Below are 20,048 nucleotides of genomic sequence, written 5' to 3'. Positions count from 1 at the left end.
CATGTCCAAGTGTTTGTGCGAGTCAAAGCCCAGATTTTCATTTGTCTGCAAATTACACGGCGTGATAAGGTAACAGCGCGCGTGGAGAAGATGGCCAAGAAAAAGCAGCCGGCAGCTTCAACAACGGGGCGAAGGCTCTGTAAAAATGTGTTCCATTAAGTCAATGAAACGAGGGTCTTCCGTGGCAGGCAGGGAGAGATTCAATTCAGACTTTATTGGGGCATAATCATGTGAGGAGACACCTTTTATAGGATGGGGCTGTACAGCGAGGGTTTACAAGAGGTCCCTGTCAAAATAACCCCAAACTTCTCCTGGCGCAGTGCCTCTGCCCACCCCCTCTGCTCCCATTGCTCCATCTCCTCCAGTACCAGGAGAGGGAATCCTGGTGTTTGCTGAGACAGGAGACCGAAATGGGCTCCAAAGGGAGGGCAGCTGCTCCCAACACACCACCAGGCCCGGCCTGACACGCTGCCCCCAGCACCCGGCCCCATCGGCACCAGGCCCCGGTGCCCCGCTGCAGCCGTGCAGGGCAGGGGAGGTGTTCAGGGGTTCTGCTCGTACCAATACACAAGGCCGAGAGCTTTTTGTTCTGCTCAGAAATTTATCTCATGGTTTAGGCAGGCAGGGTTTGAATGTCCTCAGGCAGCAGATGTGTCGGTAGTTAGCGATCGCTTGTTACTTGCTGGCACCCTGACGGGAGCGGTGCCAGCGCTTTTGTTGTGAAATCCAAACCCACGTGAACCGAGTGTCACCGGCGGGAGGATGAGGTCAGGTTCAGGAAACCTGCGGAGCACCGGGGCTGGAAGCCGAGGACGTGTGGGCCAGCCCCGAGCCGCTCGAGACTGGGTTTCAACTTGCCTACGTTTCCGAACCGTTTCTGCTCTCAGCGGTCGACACAAGCCTGTTCCTTAGCTGAGGCTACGCCTAGGTTTGAAGAGGAACTGTACAAAAATGTGAAGCATGTGTAAAACGGGATCCCGGAGGAGCTGGCTCAGATAAGAGGAGCCCTCCAGGCACCCCAGCAGGAGATAAATGGGGCCTGCAGAGAGCTGTGAGGGCTGCGCCTCGGGCACCTCGCCGTGAGCAGGGACAGGGCCCGGCCCTCGGAGGCAGCCTCTTGGGATTCCCCCAAAATTCCCTTTCCTGACGGGCACAACTCATGAAGGGCTTCTCTGAAAGCAGGAAGGATGTCCCTCTCGTGGGATGGGGGTGTCACGAGGAAAGCAGATCTCAAAAAGCCCTGCCCGTGGGCTGAGCTCTCGTGCTCCTCGTGAAGAGGTTCGGTGGTACCAAGGCAGCCTCCTGCGGCCTGCTCTGTTTTCTGGAAGGACGTTTGTGCATAGATAAGAGCGTTTCCAAAGCTATTTGTGTCCCAGCCAAAGGGCCCTGCAATGGGAGCAGACCTGAGTTTTATCTCCCGGTGGGAAATGAGTAAAATTAGTTTTCCGGAGGGATGGGGTGAGGCTGGATGCTCCTTCTGTGAGCAGGCTTCTGGGCTTTCACAGCAGGCAGGATCAGGCCTCATCCAGGCATCCAAAATACATCTGCTTGTCTCAAGTGAAATCTAATTTGGCACTTTTTGGAGATTTGGGCATCATTAATTATGCCTGCAGTTAATGGCCTGATGTAGGCTCCAAGAGCTGATGGACTTGAGTCTGCTGCAGGGTCAGGGCTTGGCTTCGAAGGCTGTTTCGAGATGCCATCCTTAGGGAAGATGTTTCCGTGGGCTCTTTATTTGGGACATATCCTAATGGGCGCTTGGCTCAAGAAAGACCTGACTATTACACAGAGTATTTAAACACGACCTGAGAGATTAAAGGTTGGCAACGTGTGTTAAATAAAACTATGTATTTCTGCAAAATTGCAGCGAAATGTATGTGTGCAGCCAAATCGATGCACTGAAAAGCGGTGAAACACCAGGCTGGTGAGAGGCTGGTAGCAGTTGTTTGCTGTCCTGTTATTAACTCTGGTGTGTGGCTTTAAAAAGCTGCCTCTTACCCGTTTGATTTTTGTAGTGCGATCGCACAAAGCAGAGCCCTCCTCCTCCTCTCGGAGAAGCAGGAAAGCGTATTAAGAGCGCTGATAAAAGGTAAACAAACCAGGAGACACAAAGTTTCTTGATATGCTCTAATTGAGCTGGTTTCCTTACTTCGGCTTTGAAAAGGAACAGCCATAAGGCATTCTTGAGAGAGCCAAGTGAACTGCTGTTATCTCAAAAAGGTCTCCTTCATGTCTCGCTCGTGGGGGCTCCAAGTCTGCTCCGGCCATTGCCTGGAAGTCTAAGAAAAGAAGTCTACTGGCCGCTGTGATAAAGCACCCATTTTTAGGCCTTGGGAAGGATGGGGTTGTTGACAGTTCATTCCTGTGAAAATTCAGCGCGGTCCGGTCTCCCGATTGTAAATGGAAGGGATGTGTGGCAGCACTAATGCAAAAGGTATGTGATTAGATAGGCCCGGCCGCTATCTGCCCCGGCGTGCTGCTGATAGGCGGCCCTCGCTGGTGCGAAATGGGAGCCATCAGCGTTGCCAGACTGACGCCAGGCCCTTCATCAGCTGCCTCGCAGATAAGGGGAGAGGGCCGCGAGCTTCACGTCACACAGCGTTTCCCCAGTGGGTGAACTTGAGCATTGCTGGCTGCATCTTTCGCAGACATCTCGCGGAGCCGGTGGGGGGGTGATCTCTGGTTTCGTGCTGTACGGAGTCCAAAAGTTCAGCCTGAGAGATCCCATCCCAGCCACATGCAGCTCATCGCTGCCTGCCCTTCCCCTCAGCAAGGCGACGGGGTACCAGCAGCAGAAATGCCCCTTGGGCACTGCTGGCACACCAGTCTCCAAGCCCACCCGGCATGCCTTGCATGAAAACCCCCCCAAAACCTCTGTGAACCAGGGAAATGTGCTGCTGCAGCCTGCACGGCCACTTCTGGCTCCTGCTGCTGTCTGGGAGCTCAAGGAAGGGTCACAGCCTGCCCCTGCCCTTCGCTGGGGCATCAAGACCCTGGGGGAGATGCTCCTGGTGCCAGAGATTTACTGCGTCCCTTTGGTATGCAGGCAGCTCCGGTGAATAATCCTAAAGGCCAATCCATGCGGCCACTAGGGCCTGGATGGGGCATGAAGGTAGAGTCTGCAGACCCACCCAAGTGAAATATATGGCATTTAGGATCTCAGGTGTGGCTCAAATAGGCCAGCAGGGGATGTGAAGCCACCCATAGGTCGTACCACCAAATGCCAGCTGCTTCTAGGAGCGCTGGGTAGACCTGACCGCTCCTCAGGCGTCGCATTTCCTTCTCCAGCCTTATCTTTTTCCACACCCTAGAAAAACCTTCGAGCTTATTCATTCATTAAAACAGAAGGGAACTTTCCTCTAATCTTTTCCTGGTGACTCAGGCGCTCTGCCGGAGCTGCCACCAGAGGTGTGACCGCAGCATGTGGACGCTGACCCCAAATTTCTCCGGCTGTCTCATGGGTGCCCCAACCGGTGGTTTCCCAGCAGAGTGGGCTTCCATGCTGGTACCTGGCCATTTCTGGGGCTGGAATATGGGTTCCTCGGGTTTAAAGCGAGCACGTGTGTGCCACCCTTTGGCACAAATAGTCTCCTGCCCACCAGGAAGCCCCCATGGCCAAGGCGGCGTGGCCCAGCCTGCAGGGCAGCCGGCGGTGGTGCGCTCCATCAGAGCTCTGTGTGGGCTCCTGTTAGTCATTGTTTGCAAGGATTTGAGCGATGGCCAGGACTGATAGAGACGTCTGCAGAGCCTCCGAGACTCATAACTGTCGGCACAAAAGAGCCTCCTACTGAGAATCCTTAACCTTCAGCCCCCAAACCCAGGAGCCGGGCCCTGGCTGGTGGCTGCTTGCTGCTGGTGACTCCTGCTCCGTGCCATCGCCACGAGGAGGTGGCCGGGCAGGTGGCACAGCTGGGTGTCACCCGCAGCACATCCACCTTGCCGTGCAGCCCAACAGATCTGCAAGCAGAAAAATAGAAGTAAAAATAGGCTGGCATTTGCAGCAAACATTGCACTGGGTATCTAATGCGCCCGGGCTCATTGCTTTGCATTTATTTGGGGCTTGTTTTGCTCTTCTCTTGCTGGGTGCTTTTCTTCTGCTCTTTTTTTTTTTTTTTTTTTTTTTTTTTCTTTTTTAATATTGTACTTGTTTTCTTTGTGCTTTCCATGGAGGAACTGTACGCCAGTAGTTTTGCAGGGAGATGACGGAGATGTCACTTTGAGTTTGTGTCCGATTTCTTTCAGCTTGCCAATTTAACAAGCCATGTGAAGCCAGAGATAAGTCGGAGCGGTTTCTTAAAATGCACAACTCATGTGCAATGTATTGCTTAATGCAAACTAGAAACGAGCAACATCTGGGGGAACTGATGGGCGGCATGAGCTCTCACATCCTGCTGTCTCTCAGCTCACGGTCTGGAGCATCACCTCCTCCAGCCAGAGGAGAGCAGCCAAAAGGGTGTCCAGAGAGGAAGAAAAAGAAAAAGATCCCCTTCTGGCACGCCTGCTGGGTGGCAGCCTCTGGCTGCAGCTCTGCACAAGCTCTGCTGCAGGTTCTGTGCCCTGCTGGTCACAAGGAGCCTTATTTCTGCATGGGGTGGGCCAGGTTTCAGAAGCAGCTCTAGAATGTGGAAATGTCCAGTTTCACACCCAAAAGAAGCAGGGTGGCACGTGCTTGCTGCAGGAAGCTGTCTCGAGGGGCGTCACAGCCACCTGTATGTCCTGGGCATCCCATCTGATGCTGCTGCAGGCAGCGTGGGCCATTTGCTCCTGGGAGCAAATCCGAAAGCCAAGTTTAAACACGCAGACCACTGTTTATGTCAGTGAATCACGCGTGCCTAGGACCTGATCCTGCTAGCTCCAGAACATCTCCTGGGAGATCTTGAGAGCTCTCAAGTCCTTCCTGATAATGCAATTATCCTTTTTCAGCTGGAAGGCGGCAGCTTGTTGTTTGGGGAATTGCAAGAGAGGGCTGCGTGGTTTGGGCTCTGCTTATGAAAACCCATTAGGGGCTAGCTCACCCCATTAATTGCCCAAGTAGCACCTTGCAACGTGCACAGATGTGCACAAACAAGTGCTTACATGAACAACAGCTGCAGTTAAACACACACCTAGGTGTGCAGCCACGGGTTGTTTCTGCTTGTTTGCTTGCTGCTTATATCACAGGAAGGGTTTGAGGAGCTGCCTTCGAGACCACCACGGCTTGCAGCAGAGGACCCCATCCCTGTGGGAGATGAGGAGAGTCAGCGTTACTTTTGTCCCACCGCATTGCTCGTTTCCAGCCTGGCTGAAAGCTCAGCGCTTCCAGGGGCAGGACTCTCAGGGACTTTTATGCCCTGGGTTGCTGTAAGTCATTGGGCTCCTTTTCCAGAAGAAATCATGATGGAAACCTCTGGGCAAGCTCTGATACAGCCAGCACCAGCAGAGTCCCCGTGCAGCGGCCGCAGCGCATACCTGTGCTCAGGAGGTTTAATCTCTTCCTTTCACCGCACCTCCCGTTAGTTGCTTGGCAACTCGGACAATATTATTGCACACGCACAGGTGACATTACCTGCAGTGAGCCTTTATTTATCATTTTCACTTAGCAGATTCAAGCCCTGCCATTTTGAAGGCTGCGCACGGAGCAGCTGCCAGCAGGGAGGTAGTTCCCAGCGCCACGGCTGTGAGTCACCTGCCTACACGCTCAACAGGATTAGGCATTTCACTCCTTAATGCCTAAATGGAAGGTCATTAAAACAACACTGTGGTTTGGGGAGGATAGCAAGTCCGTAGCATGCTTGTTTTGGTGGCGAGTGAGAAGCTTGGTTTGAATCTGAACTGGTTCCCGCTGTCCCATCCGGGCTCTGCCCTGTGCTGGAGGCTGCAGCCAGCCTGTGCTGACTCTGCTCTGGCTTCCCTGGGGCCAGCCACGTCTCAGAACAGCAGGGACCTCGCTGGGAGCCTTTGTGGGTTACGTTCTGGTCCTGCCAGGGTCTGCCTGGAGAGCAGGAGCTGGTGCTGCCACGGGCAGGCACAGGAGAGCCTCTGCTCCAGGAGCACGCAGCCCTCGAGTCAGGTGAAATAAGGGATGTGAGGCGAGAGAGACCGAGGCTCGAGGGAGTTGTTTCATACAACCCTTGGTCTCTGCCTTTTCCAGAGGGAAAGCCCTTGGTACTCCCCCACAGCTCTGGAGGTAGAACCTTTTCCATTTATTGTGGCAATAAAAATAATTTGCTCCACGAGGAGCACATGGTTTGGAACAATCTGGGTTCCTCCAGATTTTTGCCTCGCGATCGGATTCCTGGTAGCAAAAAGCACAGCCTCCAGTTCAAGCTTTTTCTGACATGATATTTCCATCCTGCCCACTGATCCTTCGGTGTCGTCTCTTTTGAGCTTGCACTTTGGCTTTTCCCTCGGTGCACGGTGGCTGTCACAGAGCCTGCCACACGCGCTGCCCCGTGCCTGCTGCTCCGCTGCTAGAGAGACAGCTGCTGAGCTCCGCTTTTTGCAGCTCCTGCTATGGAAGCAAGAGCTTTTCTTAAAAGACCAGGTTAAAACACAGCAGATGGATGCTGGAGAAGGCCATGTGAAGAGTGATCTCCCGAAGTGAGACCGGAGGAGGGCACAGGGGAGGCTGGAGCAGCAGCAGCGGGGCTGGCTGAGCCGGCAGAGGGGCAAGGACATGGGAAGCGTGCCCCAAAACCTGGGTGCTGCCACCGGGTACAAAGCCCCTGCAACAGCTTCAAGAAAAAAACACCGTGGAAATTGTTTTCACCCCTCAGCATCCCCATATATCTGAAATCTGTGTCTGTCACGGATGCCAGCTCTTACTGCAATGTGATGGAGCTACGGGCAGCGCACAAGGGCAAAGCCTCTCGCCACGGTGCCAGGCTCCTAACGCCGCGGCTGGAGCCGAGGGAGGGATGATGAAACGTGTTCCTCTTTAATCTGCCGGGATTAGGTATGTTTCATTGCTCACTGGGAAGAACCTTCCGCGGGATCAGTGATGTTAACAGCGACTAATCTGATGGTGCCAAAGCAAGTTCCTACAAAGCAGTCACATGAAGCTGGGGGAAGAGGCAAAGCCCGGCTCCGCGGGGAGGGACGGCGAGCGCTTTCCCAGTCTATCAGCTGAAGTCCACAAACAACACACTTTGAAGGCCAAAGGCAAGGAGAAATGATGATAGTGAAGGCACCAGCCAAGCAACCACTTAAGAAAAGAGCAGCAGGTAGAGGTGACCCACCACAGGGGCAGCCGTGGGGTTTCCTAACGCCATCCAAAGGCAGCTGCTATGTCGAAATGACACTGCTGTGCCTTCGTGTTGAAGGGGATGCTAGCAGAAAATGAAACATGTAGCTAATGGGGGATTTTCAGTAGAAGAAATGTGTCATTTTAAAAATTGCTGATTTTCAGTCTCGGTTCTATTTTGAGAAGTGGGGAGAAGGGCAGGTGCTGCTTTATGGTTTGTGAGTGCTGGGAGTTGAACATCTGGCTTGTTCTGTTTCTTGTTTCACCAAGACATCTCTTAATTGTATAAACTGTAAAAAGGAAAAGGACTAAGCCCTCTAATCTTCTAGAAATCCATTCCAGAACGGTACCTGTACTCGGTGTTCAGCCTTCTCTGTTGGTCTCACAGCTGTGCATCATTTTTGAGTGCGTCCCATTCCAGAATTGTTTCTAGACTCCGGCCTCAGCCTCTGTAGCACAGCTCCAGAGAACTCAGTGGCTTCAGGTGTCACCTGGAGCAGGATCTGGCAGGAAGCCTTCGTCCTTTTCTGCTTCCTCTGGAGCTGTGGTGCTGTCTGTAGGTTGGGTGCTGCATTTTTCTTCCCTGCTAAGGCCAGCATTTGGCTTGGAGCATCCGCTGCTGGAGGAGAGCGACGTGGCCTCGTCGGGGATGCTCTGCAGCAGGAGACACAGAGAGGAGAGGGTTCAGGAGTGAAATGTGGCTCCTTCTTCACAAAGCGAGGCCAAGGCACTGGTTTACACATTCAGCAAAAGAATTGAGGGCGAACCCCATGGGCAGCACCTTGTTTGCGAGGTGGGTGCCAGGCAGGGAAACTCGTTCCCCCCACAAAATGCCCTGCGGCATTTAAGCACCACTTAAACCCGAGTTTTTGTGTGGCTCCTCTGTTCGAGAACCTGCTCACTCCTTCTTTGCCCTCTGCCCTTGGTTTCCATCCGTAATCAGCACAGCTCCATTCCCTTGCCTTACTCACAGCTGGTGGCCAGCTACTGACAGACACCGGGAGAGAATTCAGCAGGACAGCAGAGGAGAAGGGCAGCAGCACAGCAGGGAAGTGCAGCAGGACAGCAGAGGAGATAGAGAAGAGCCAGGTGAAGACCCCGGCCGAGCACCATGCAGGCAGGTTCTGTTCCTTCCAGGGAGCGTGGGAATTGACCTCTCAGCCAGGATTGCCCGGGCACTGGGATGTTGTTTCTTTTCGCCACTGGTGGTGTGTTTTCGTGAGTGGTGATTATGACTTACATGTCTTCCTCCCGTCCCGGCTGATAAAGATATGATAAACAGAGAAAGTGGGATGGCTGCAGCTCTCCAAAGTAACCTGGAGCTGTGAAACGCCAGAGAGGGTTGTTCGTTATAAAAATAAAGCATGGAGCTATTCCCATGGCAGGGAGATTCCCCTAGAAATGTTCTTCATCACAAAAACCCACCATCGTCCGGCTCCTGCCTCTCCCCTCCTCTGACTAAATATAAAATATTCTTCACGTGCCTCGTTCCGCTGGGATTCTGCAGTGGTTTGAGCAGAGCTGGCTTTTTTCACTGCCATATTTCAATATATGCCCCTTATGACAGACAGCAATGTGCCTTTCATCAGTTTTAGCTTTTTGCTTAATTTTGCCTATGGAGGGAAAAGAAAAAGCTGTAAACATCCCTCGGACAGGGGTGCTGAAGTCTGAGATGAATTTGGGGAGTTACAAAATGGCACAGACCTTAGCAAGGCATCCACCTAATGGCATCTTCAAGATCCAGCAGTTTTATGAAACCATCAAATCTGGGATAAGAATGGATTATTGGCAGCTCCAAAGTCTTGGGGAAAAGGTTTGTTCTAGTTCTGAATTTAAAAAAAAAAAAAAAAGTGGTTTACAACTTTTCTGGGAACTGAGGCTTTGAACAAAAATGTTGTTTTGGTTGAATGCATGGTTGGATTTGCTCTCAAAACTTCGCAGCCTTTTAAAAATAGAAAGAAATGTCATTTAGAAATGGAGATTATTTCACCTCAAAGTACCAAAACGTGTCATTTTGAAACACTCGAATTCTCTTCTAATAGAAATTCAGCATCCATATTACGAGGAAGTGACCGACCTCGGGCTGGTGCATGTCTGAGACAGCTAATTTTGGATCTTTTGCTTAAAATCACTCATCTGGGTGGAGGAGCCTATGACCCATCACCAGCGACGTCTGCGGGAGCGAGAGCTGGCGCTGGGCACCAGGTAGGCTGCGAGGCAAATTAACTCATTATGCCACGGCTCGCCAGCTCATTTTGCTCCCTTTGAACACCACGAGATTCCTCCTTGTTAGTCATCACTTCTGCAGTTGGGCCCAGATTCTTTCTTAAGCATTCACATATTTTATGAAGTTAGAAAGACTTTCAAGTCGCAAAAACCCTGATGTTTTTTTATGAGGTTAACAATAAACAGGCCGAGCCCGAAGTGTGCGCAGTCCTCGGGTGAAACCCGCACCAAATTTCCACTGGCCTCAGCACAGAGGAGCTGGAAGGCCACGCTTTCACTTCCAGATCCTGCAGGGATGGTAGAAAACAGGGTTTGTACTGAAGCTGCACTCACAGATGAAGAATTGCGGAGTTTTTTAGGGTCACTCAGAGCCTGCTGACCCACAGCCCATCCGCTTGGCCTGGACCTGCTTTGGTTTGGTTTATGGAGGAATTGTCGTGCTCCAAATGTCCCGCTGGTGTCCAGGGCTGCGGGGAGATGGCAGAATCTTCCTTCAGGTGCCTTTACTTTTGAGGCAGCTCAATTTTTACTCAATGAAAGGAAAACCCTTTGCAGCAGGGGTATTGGCACTGCAGGGAGAGGAGCTCCAAAGAAAGGGCTGGCGCTGAGCGACCCTCATGCAAGGGCAGAAGGTTTCCAAAATCTTTCCAAAAGCTTCATAAAACACAAAATGAATCCTCAAGCATTTATTGAAAGCAAAGTTTGAATGTTAATTCCCTCTCGCACATCGGCAGCGATTCTGGAGATGAGGAAATGAAACCACAAACCCAGCCAGTGATCTGCCCGGGGCCTGGGCTGTAAATCAGTGTCTGAACTCGCGAGCTGCTCGCTCTGCTCCTCCGGCTCCTCTCCTGGCTCCCCCGTGCCCCCGCGACGAGGCAAAGGGCTGGGGAGAGCAGACAGGATGGGGCTCGATGGCATCCAGGCGGTGGTGATCCTTGGGCAGGTTTTCACAGATTTGTTCCTGATGCCATCCTCGCTGTCCCATATGTTCTGGGGTCTGCCTCTGAGAGTTTCAGCCCCGATGCTTGATTCGAAGGGCGGCTCTGATCCGCGTCCTCCAGCCTCACTGCGAGCGCAGGGGCACAGGAACACGGCAGCTGCCCCGGGGATGGCTCAGGAGCGGCACAGGCAGGCAGTGATTCTCTCATGCTAAGGGATGGATTTCAGACCTCGGTTGTGCAGCGAGGGGTGAGCCCTGCAGCTACCCGGTGAGCACCGGGGAGAGCCCCAGATGTTGTCCCATGGAGCTGGCGTGCCGTGACTTCTGCTCCCAGCTTGTGCCCCTGTGCCCTTATCGATGAAAACACACCTGAATTTAGTTTGGTAGGGAGTTCTGTGTGATTACTGGGAAGAACGATTGGTGTCAGGAGTTGTGTGCTGAATAAGGAGATTTTTCATCTATTTTTAACATCGTTCTGATTTTGCCCAATTCTTTTGTGATTTCTAATCTGGGTGGCCCAAGCCCTATGTGCACAACCAATGCCACCAGTGGCCACCAGTGCTCTGGGTGCCCCAGTTCTCCTCCGGGTGACAAACTCCCCCATTTCTATTTCCTTTTGCACCGAGCAGAGCGAATTAGAGGAGCCGTGTCCCCAGCGAGCACCCGGCCCCGTGGGGGTCTCCAAAGCACCCCGGTGCTGGGCTGGCTCCATCCCCGCTCCGTGCGGGGCAGATGTGCCGCTGGGGCCGCGTGGGACTCTGCAGATCGCTGGCATTACGAGTTGTTTACCCCGTGCTTCGAGCAGGATGCTTTCCTTATCTGCCAGCGGAGTAAATTCCCCCCGGTGCTGTCATTCCTGGCCTGCTCCTGACTCCGGCGCGGCCGAGCGCTGGCGGTGGCTCTGCGTTATCTCCGGGCCGCAGCGAGACAGACCCAGCCTGCAGCAGCCCCGGGCTCTGCACCGCGAAGCCCGACGTCTTCAAAGGCGGAAAATTGCTCTGTAATTTGAATCTTTAACAGCACATGGAAAAATCTACAGGAACTGGCCTGTATCATGTCTCCGAATGGCTTCATAAATATAACACTGAGGAATTTGGAGACTCTCGTGTGTGTCGGTGATGGATGTTTGCGTTCTGAGAAATGCGTTTGCTGCCTTTCCCTATCTCTCTGGACCAGCTTTAACCTCCTGTGCAGCTCCTTTGCCCGTCCCCCGGGTACCTCCAGCCCCTGCCCCGTGTCACCAGCATGGCAGCAGCACCAGAGGGCAGGATTTAGCCCGTGTCACCAGTTCCCGAGCAGCGGGCTCCGGGGGCCCCTCCTGGGCCACCGCTATTGTTGTCGAGCCCTGAGCCCCATCTGCCCGAGCCCCAGAAGCCACATGTAGAAAGTTCAGATACAAAAAAGCTCGATGGAATGTATTTATCTGAAAACAATAGTGTGTCTGGATGGAAAAATCAGTGTTTTACACCAGTCATGTGGTTGCTATTAATGGTTTCCAAAACACCCAGAGGTACTCGATGTGTTAAGTACGAGCAGGCAGCGGCGTTTCGCTTGGGAGGCAAAACGTGCATCTCTGCACCCAAAACTGCCCTTCTGCTCCTGCCCTGCGCTGGGGAATCCCCAGATGTGCCATCGGGGGCTTCATTGCAGAGCCTGAGCCTGCCACAAATCCGCACCGGGGTGTTCAGGGCTTCTCCTCCGTCCCCTTCCTGGAAGCAGGAGAGCGCCAGGGAAGCACGGCCGGAGCCGAAAGCGGAGCGGGCAGCGCGGGGCGAGCTGGAGGCTTGGCTTCCTCGGCCACAGCTCTGCCGCAGCCCCGGGAAGCGAAGATCTGCTGATAGCCATCGAGCAAGGATTTCCATTTTTGGTGCGAGCTCGGCCTTAAAATAGACAGTCTTCGGCGAGGAAGAAACTCTGTTGACAGAACATAGGGAACATTCCTGCCGTGTACTTTTGCCGAGGACTATCTCCGTCTTTAATCTCCGCGCCGTTTCCTGCAGGTCTCCTGGGCCCAGCTTCCCTCTCATTGTTAGTGGTGCCTTTGGAAATGACCTCAGGCGGTTTGCAGCGCCTGGCGACCCACGGTCAGAATGAGTAACCCGGCCTGTCTCCATCCCTTGGACATGTCCCATTGACTAAATAAATGACAGGCACTGACATGTGAATAGAAACACAAACAGCCCGACAAGTGAAATCTTAACTCTTTGTAGCAAAGAAACGTCCGGGAAGCAGAGGGGAAGGGCAGCAAGCTCTTGGCCAAGTGGTGGGGAAGGGCAGAAATCCCTCGTTGGGTGGGCAGAGGGGAAGGGCAGCAAACCCTCTCCTGGCAGTCACAACCTGGCACGCCGGGGGGGGCGGCTGGCCAGCCTCTCCCAGCCGCCCAGGACACACGGGGCTGGGGCAGCCAAGCGCCGGGAATATTATTTTTAATTGTTGAAAATTGTTTTCCGAAGCTTTTTATCTCCGCACCGCTCTAATTAAAAGCGCAGCTGGGTGTCTGCCTGCCCATTTGCCTGTCTGGCTCGGGCGTGAAGAATTCCAGCGAGCTCTGGCAGCAAGGGTTAAGAGCCTGAGTGCGGCTGCGACCCCACGTTGTACCTACACATATTGTACCTACACAGATTGTAGCTACACAGATTGTAGCTACATACCCCTATCCTGTACCTACAAGGAGCTCTGCAGCCAGCCACACATCAGCCCACTGTGGGGTCCACATGTGCCGATGCCTCTCCTAAAGTCAGGGTCCTCTGACCCCGACTGCACCCCAAATTGGGGTCCCCACTGATGGATTTCACCAGGATCCTTCTGGCCCCCAGGGCAACCATCGCAGCCCGGGCTGGGTTTCGGGCCCAGACTGGCTGCCTTTGAAATCTAACAATAGTCTCACCAATAAGAATAGAATTAGTGTTAATAAGCTACATTTGTGGATTTTTTTGGTCGGAAAAGTAGGAAAGTATTCTCTTTAATATAATCAAAATGTATTTTAAACGCCGTAATTACAATAATTAATAATGCTGCTTAGCAGTTATTAGCACTCAGTGCATTGTTAGGATGTCTGCGTTAGCTAAGGCTTAATAATGAGCTCCGTATAAATCCAGAAGAAGAAAATAATGATACGGGGAGTGGTTGCAGCGCTGTGGTCTGAAGGCTTCTTGCTTTAATGTAAGTAACAAATAATTCCCTCTGGCTCCCAGCATTTGTGGATAAGGCCATAAAAAAAAAAAAAAAAAAAAGGAAAAAAAAAAAAAAAAGGAGGAAACCTCAGCTAATAAAAATGCCACCCTTGCTTTACGGCTTTGGGAGAAATGTTTGTTGTTTGGCTCTAACTCGTGTCGGGGTGGTTGGTGTCGTTCCTGAGCACGCATTTTGGGGCGAGGGTGCTGGTGCTGCTCAGCGCCCTGCTCTTGCTGCGGGTGGGCGAGGTGATGCGGGAGCTGCTAGGGGACAACCCGGCTCTGGGAATTTATTTCTTTATGTATCACAATTCATTTTCTCTCCTCCCAAATGCTTCTTCTCATTAGCTGTAGTTAGGGCACTGACACGGGAGCGGAGGAGCCGCTGCTCCTGGGTCCTGGTGTGGGTTTTAGGCTGGCTGCCGGTGTCACAGCCAGCGGTGCCAATGACTTCAGGGCGAGCTCCTTTCCTCCCTAATCCCGCTTTCCATTTTCGCATTCTTCTGCGTGAGCAAGCCCTGGAGATCCTGCAGCCCGCCGCCAACGGAGCCACTCAAAACACAGCTTGAACACAAAAAGCGAAGTCGCCCTGGTATTTCAGTAACGACTGCCCCTGGCTACCTCCGCTCCAGCCTCAAAACAGAGCAGACACTCCGCTCCTCTGCCCTAATGATCTTCACATCCCCATTTCGAGGTTGCAAGAAATCCGGGGAAGGACCCAAGCAGAGCGTGCCGGTCCCACAGCCCCATCCCAGGACCCTGCCTCCTGCCCAGCCCGTGACTCAGCCCCCATTTCTATTTCTCTTCCCTTCCCACTTCTCTTCCTCCTCCTCTGAAGTTTTGCTCGGTGGCAGCAGCTTTTGCTAATGTGTCTTGCGGCTGCTGTCTCCGAGTTATTATTGGAGATGACTGCGAAATAACAGTGCTGCTCTTTAAGCCGCTCCTGCACCGCTGCAGAAAATATTTCCCCGCGCCGTGGTAGGCAGCTCCCTGCTCCAGTGCCTGGCGTCTGCTCTGGAGCAGCCCAGACGCCAGGCACTCCAGCAAAGAGCTGCTGCAACAGGACAAATTGCCCAGGGCAGCAGATCTCGGCAAGGGAGAAAAGCCAGCAGCCCAGCCTGTCTGTCGTTGTGTTTTCTAAGGGAGAAAAATTATCTTTTTACAAGCCTGCCCTAGTTGGCTCTGTCCAGCCCTTCCCAGAAAACGCCGTCGTAAATAGAAGAGCAAACTGGTGCACAACCGGACAGGTTGCCATTTATATCTGACCTTTCTCAGCTCTGCTTTGATGTCTTCGTCAACCTATGCTTCCTCCTCGTCCTGCCGCCCCGCGATGGGAGCTCCCCCTGCTCAGAGAGCACCGCCGGGCGCACCGAGCCCCTTGCAGCTGATGGGCCATGACCGTCCCCTTTGGACTTCCACCTCTACTCCCTCTTTTTTTTTTTTTTTTGGACCGTCTCCAAAGGGAATAATCTTGTTTTAACGCTGCCCTCCCCGGGGAGCTTCCAGTTTTGTGTTTGATGCGGGTATAGGGGCAGAGATACCCCGCGGAGGTGCTGGGCTCGGGGTCGTCCTCGAAAATGGCAATGCACCAAAAAAAAAAAAAAAAAAAGTAAAGGGCAGTTTCAGAACTGGGTGTTATCTGCCTGGAAAAGAGTCCAGCAAGGCAGACTGTCTCCACAGGCTGCTGAATAAATGCTGATAAAGAGGACAAACTCCCGTGTTTGTTATGGGCGGTGTGGGTTTCAGACGCAGCCTCTGGTGGGTGAGGGAGGCTGCAGTTCCCTTCCTCCTGAGCGCAGCGGCTGTGCTGTGAGATATTGCTGGGCTCCTACAGCCAGCACGGGACGGGAGGTCAGTGGCCAGCCCTGCTGGCCTGCCTGCGACCGGGGAAGTGAGAGCTGAGGCTGAAGGGGTTTCTGCGAGCTCCCAAATCCCCAAAGCGCCCTCGTGCAGGTGGGTGGCTGCTTTCAAGCCGTGCTCACGCTGCAGCATCCCCAGAGGGGTGGCAGCTGGTGGCTGGCCACCAGGTGGGATGCTCTCCTGGTCTAAAGGCTCAGGAGGCAATGTCCTCCCCCTCTCCATCCATGCACCTCCTTTTATTAGGCTGTGGGTTCAAAAGGGCACTGAAAGTCACTGTCAGTGGCATCAGGAAACACACTGAAAACTTCGGTGGCAGCACCTTAACAGCAGCTAGGAGGAAAATTAACTCTGTGCTAACTGAAACCAGGACACAGAGGAATACCCGAGGATGTTAGCAGTAGTCCCTCGCCTCCCTAGAGGGTTGGGAGAATAAATACGGTGATGTTGAATTAACGGGGCTGGCGTTTGGGCAAGGGGGAGAGCATTAGGAGGTGGCCACGGGGCTGGGAGCTGGCTTTGGAGAGGTGGCTGGAGCTGGCTGCTGAGCTGGGTCTCCCCCCATCCCCAGCACCTCCCTGCTCGCCGAGGCTGTGCTGGGTTTTATGGAGCCTCTGCTCGAGTGTGCTCGGAGAGAGGCGATCTCAGCACCAGGGGGACCGGCAGAAGATGCTGCTCGCTTCTCAGCTGACGTGGGGGTTGCATCGGGCTCATTTTGAGTTCGTTTTCCTAAAAAAGTGAAAGCAGCAGCACAGGGGATAGCCCTGTACTCATGGCCCTTGCCTGACAGGTGGGTTAAATGCTTGAGCTTCGACTCAAACCGGGGACCCGAACCCAAGACCCCACATCCCAGATGGGCACTCACATCTCCGGGCTGGAAATTGGACTCTCTTTCCATGGATAACTGCTTCATCATTTATACAAACTGGCCCAGATGTTCACAGAAGGGATTTAAAGACTGGGCTTCTCCTGGGATGGGAGAATTTATGTCCCCGTGTCCCCATGTCCCCGTGTCCCTGCTGGCAGCCAGGGACCTCTCCAGGGGCCGGGAGCCCTGCGGGTGGGTGCCATCACCTGCAGGTGAGGACCTGCTGGGAGAAGATTTTACCCCGTGGTTTTGACTAGAAACCCAGGCTCGAGCCCAGGCAACCTCCCCAAACAGCCCTTCGTGGAAACAGATAGGTTGCTACAAAAAAAAGAAAAAAAAAAGAAAAAAAATTAGGTTTTGCCACACTGACATTTTCTGACAGAAGAAAACATGTTGTCAAAAGCTTCCCGAGCGCTCTGCTGGGAATGTGCTCTTTGCCATCAGTCCCCAAGGCTGGAGCGCTGGGGTGTTGAAATGTTACTACAGCCCTGGAAACTGTGAGTCAGCTCGTCCCACCCACAGGAGATACTCGTGGGAAGGGCCTTGCGGAGCCCGGAGAGGCGGCAGCCGCAGCGCTCGCCTCGCGGAGCTGCCATTAACCCGTTCTCATTAATTGCAGGTCGGGCAAAAGGCAGCGGTGGGCTGATTCGATCCAATTTTGATCTTTTTTTTATTTATTTTTTTCCCCGTTTATTTTTATTTTTCGCAGCTTCCATCCCAGCCTGCCCCGAGCAGCCTCGCTGCTGCGTCCCCGCGTCACCCCCTGGGTGCCACCACGGCACGGGACGGGGCCGCCTGGATGAAAGGTGCCCGAGCAAATTTGCTCTCGGCTGCACCCACGTGCAGGGATTTCCACAATTCCTCGTGCCAAGAGGAGGCTGGGGCAGTGCTCTCCCACCTTTATTTACCCCTTTACTCTGCCCAGCCCCTGCGTGGGGACGCGGGCACGGATCGGTGTGCGCCGTCCCCGCCAGCCCCCTCACCACCACAGGATGCTGCAGCCAAAATGGGGTGGTAGTGGTGAAAATCGCAAACCCAGGCTCCAAGCCCTGTGCATGGTGCTGGGCACCAGCCTCCACGTTCCCTCGATGCCCATCCTCTGGGCTGGGATCACATCCTCAGCCCGGAGCATCTCCAGAAGCCGAGGCCTGGGAGCGCCGAGCCCAGTGGTTGTGAAATTTGCCGCGACGGAGAAGCCCTCAAACGGTTTGGGGTTGGGTTTATCCAAAGGCCTCGCTCTGGTTTTAGCTTTTTCCATCCTGAAGACCGTCCAAGGTCCTATCACGGTACGTTGTGGCGCAGAATATAACACCAAAAGTCAGCCTGAGCTGGAAAATCGCCGCGATGTCATTAAAACAAACAAAACGGGACATTTCTGGTGCTGTCAGAGGTTTTTTTTCTTTTTTCTTTTCTCTGGTTCCTTTAAAACTCAGCTTCCAGCAAAACCAGCCTGATTTTACGAGGCCTTTCAGCTCTTGGCAGAGCCCCACCTTGAGCCGTGGCTGCTCCGGCCGGGTTCAGGCGCTCGGTGCCCGTGGGCACGGGGTGAGTCGGGGCCATGGGGTGTCCCCAGCCTCTGCTGCCCCCTGCTCGGGCCACCCAACCTTCAGCACCCAGCACGTGGGGTCCCCACCTCGACCCCATTTTCAAGGTGTTAGAATGACCCAAGAACCGAACTAAGCGCTTTTTATATGGCAATTTTTAATTTTGTGTTTTAACCTTTCTGCCTTTCTCTTTGACCAGAGAAAAAGAACTGGAGACCAAGAAGCTGGAAAATTGGAGATTTTCATCGTGCTGTGCCCTGCTGTTGCCTTCGACTGTTCCTCGCCGTGCCCCCTCCCTGCTGTCGCCCCATCCCGGCCACGTTTTGGCTCTCGGAGGAGGTGAGTGCCGGGGCCCTCGTGGGCCACCCACGGTCCTCCGGGCCCACGAGGATTTGGCTTTATATAGCACCTGGGAGATGCATGTCAGATAACGCTGGCAGGCTTTCAAAACCTTCTCTGCAGCTTTTGTGCCAAGACCTATAGGACGCGTTCCAGAGCATCTCGCAGGAATGTTTGTTATTATGGCAGGCCAAGAAAAAAAAGAGGGGGGAAAAGAGGCAGTGCGGGAGCACATCGCTGTTAATTACCAAAAATCCTTTAATAACTGACATTACTATAAATGATGCGTGCATTACAGGGAGGACAATTGAGGGCTCTGTTTTTCTTGCCCCGCTTTGGGGCGTGGAACAATGCCCCCTTGTTGCCCAGCCCGAGGTGGTGGCACTCCTGGTGGAATTGGGGTTTCTCCATCCCGTACCTGTGCCCGCCGTGAAAACCCCATTGTTCGTCGCCCGGGGACAGGCAGGGGCCGTCACGCGACCTTATCTCCACACAAAGCCCATCAGGACATTTCTGAGGAGGTTTTAAGGTTTCCATAAGAAATTGGATTCACTAACCCAAAGCTGCGCGGGTGCAGCCGGGGCTCCGGAGCACCGCAGGTGCCAGCCCTCAGCTGCAGGAGCTGCCCAAAAATGCTGATCAGGAACCTGCCCAAATTGGGATTTACAATATCTCATTTGACAAATTTTGTTCATTTCTTTCTTTTTTGTTGCTTCCTGGAGTTTTCCAGGTGCTGTGAGGCCGGGCCGCCAGGTGAAGGTGCCCCACTGCCCTTTGGGGGCACCTTCCTGGGGCTGCTGCGGGGCCATCACCACATCCCAACTGCCCGATATCCCCAGTAAATCACGGGGTATCCACAGGATATTCCCCATAAAACACAGCATAAAGGTGCGGGAGGATTGTTATTTTATTTTATTTTATTTTATTTTATTTTATTTTATTTTATTTTATTATATTATTTTATTTTCTTTTATTACTTTAATTTTTTATTATTATTTTAACTTATTTTCTCTTATTATTTTATTTTCTTTTACTATTCTATCTCCTTTTATGATTTCCTTTTATTATTTTAACTTTCATTATTTTCCTTCATTATTTCTTTCATTTCATTCTTTAATTTTTTTTCTTTTCTTCCATACCCTTTTCCATCACTTTAATTTCTTCCTTTGCCTTTCTTTTGTGCTGAAACGCCAAATTCGTGCAGGGCAGCCCCCCCCCCCCGTACCCCTCCCGGTGCCCCCACCGGGCCCTACCCGGGGCACGCCGCCCCCCCCCTCCCCTGTCCCCGCGCTGCCGCCGGCGGGCACAAGGACCCAGCGCGGTCCCCGCGGCGCGCCTTTCATTCACGGCCACGCCGCGGCGCGCGGGGTGGGCGGAGCCGGCTCGGCGGAACAGCCAATGGGAAGCGGCGGATCCGCGCGTCACTCTCCGACTGACCAATGGGCGCGCTCCGAGCCTGAACTTTTGCCACGGCGGACGAGTCGCTGCAGCGCGGGGGCGGGGCCCGGCGCCGCGGCTCCGGCGGGAGGGGAGGGGGGGGGGATGAGGAGGAGCGGCGTTAACCCTTTCGCTGCCGGATCGCCGCCTTGACCTACTTTCCCTGGGGGCAGCCCCTTGGAACCCCCCCATATCCCCATTCCATGCCCGGGTAGAGTCTGCGAGGGGACTGGGTTGCGAGGGGAAAGGGGCGAGCGGCAAGGCGGGCTCGGTGTTCGGGGGGGAGGTAAATAATGGGTGGGGGGGTGTTGGTAATAAAAGGGTGTGTGTCCCTTTAAGAGCGCGGCCGGCCGAGCCGCTGTTTGCGCAACGGGCGGCGCGGCGCGGGGCCGCCGGAGTGTCTAGACTGGCACATGATGGGGCCGCAGCCAATCGCGCC

The 20,048-nt window shown here is 53.7% G+C and overlaps 1 long non-coding RNA gene across 1 annotated transcript; it reads right to left on the bottom strand.

The window, feature by feature from the left end:
* Positions 1-8,358: 8,358 nt before the first annotated feature.
* LOC137863126 (uncharacterized) lies at positions 8,359-14,987 on the bottom strand. Its single transcript, XR_011100702.1, has 3 exons — positions 14,831-14,987; positions 8,927-9,048; positions 8,359-8,835 (listed from the first exon to the last, which is right to left on the bottom strand). It is a non-coding gene; the product is annotated as an uncharacterized lncRNA (long non-coding RNA).
* Positions 14,988-20,048: the final 5,061 nt, after the last annotated feature.

Source organism: Anas acuta, chromosome 12 (genome assembly GCF_963932015.1).
Source record: "Anas acuta chromosome 12, bAnaAcu1.1, whole genome shotgun sequence".
Lineage (NCBI taxonomy): Eukaryota > Metazoa > Chordata > Aves > Anseriformes > Anatidae > Anas > Anas acuta.
This window is presented reverse-complemented; position numbering and strand designations above follow the sequence as displayed.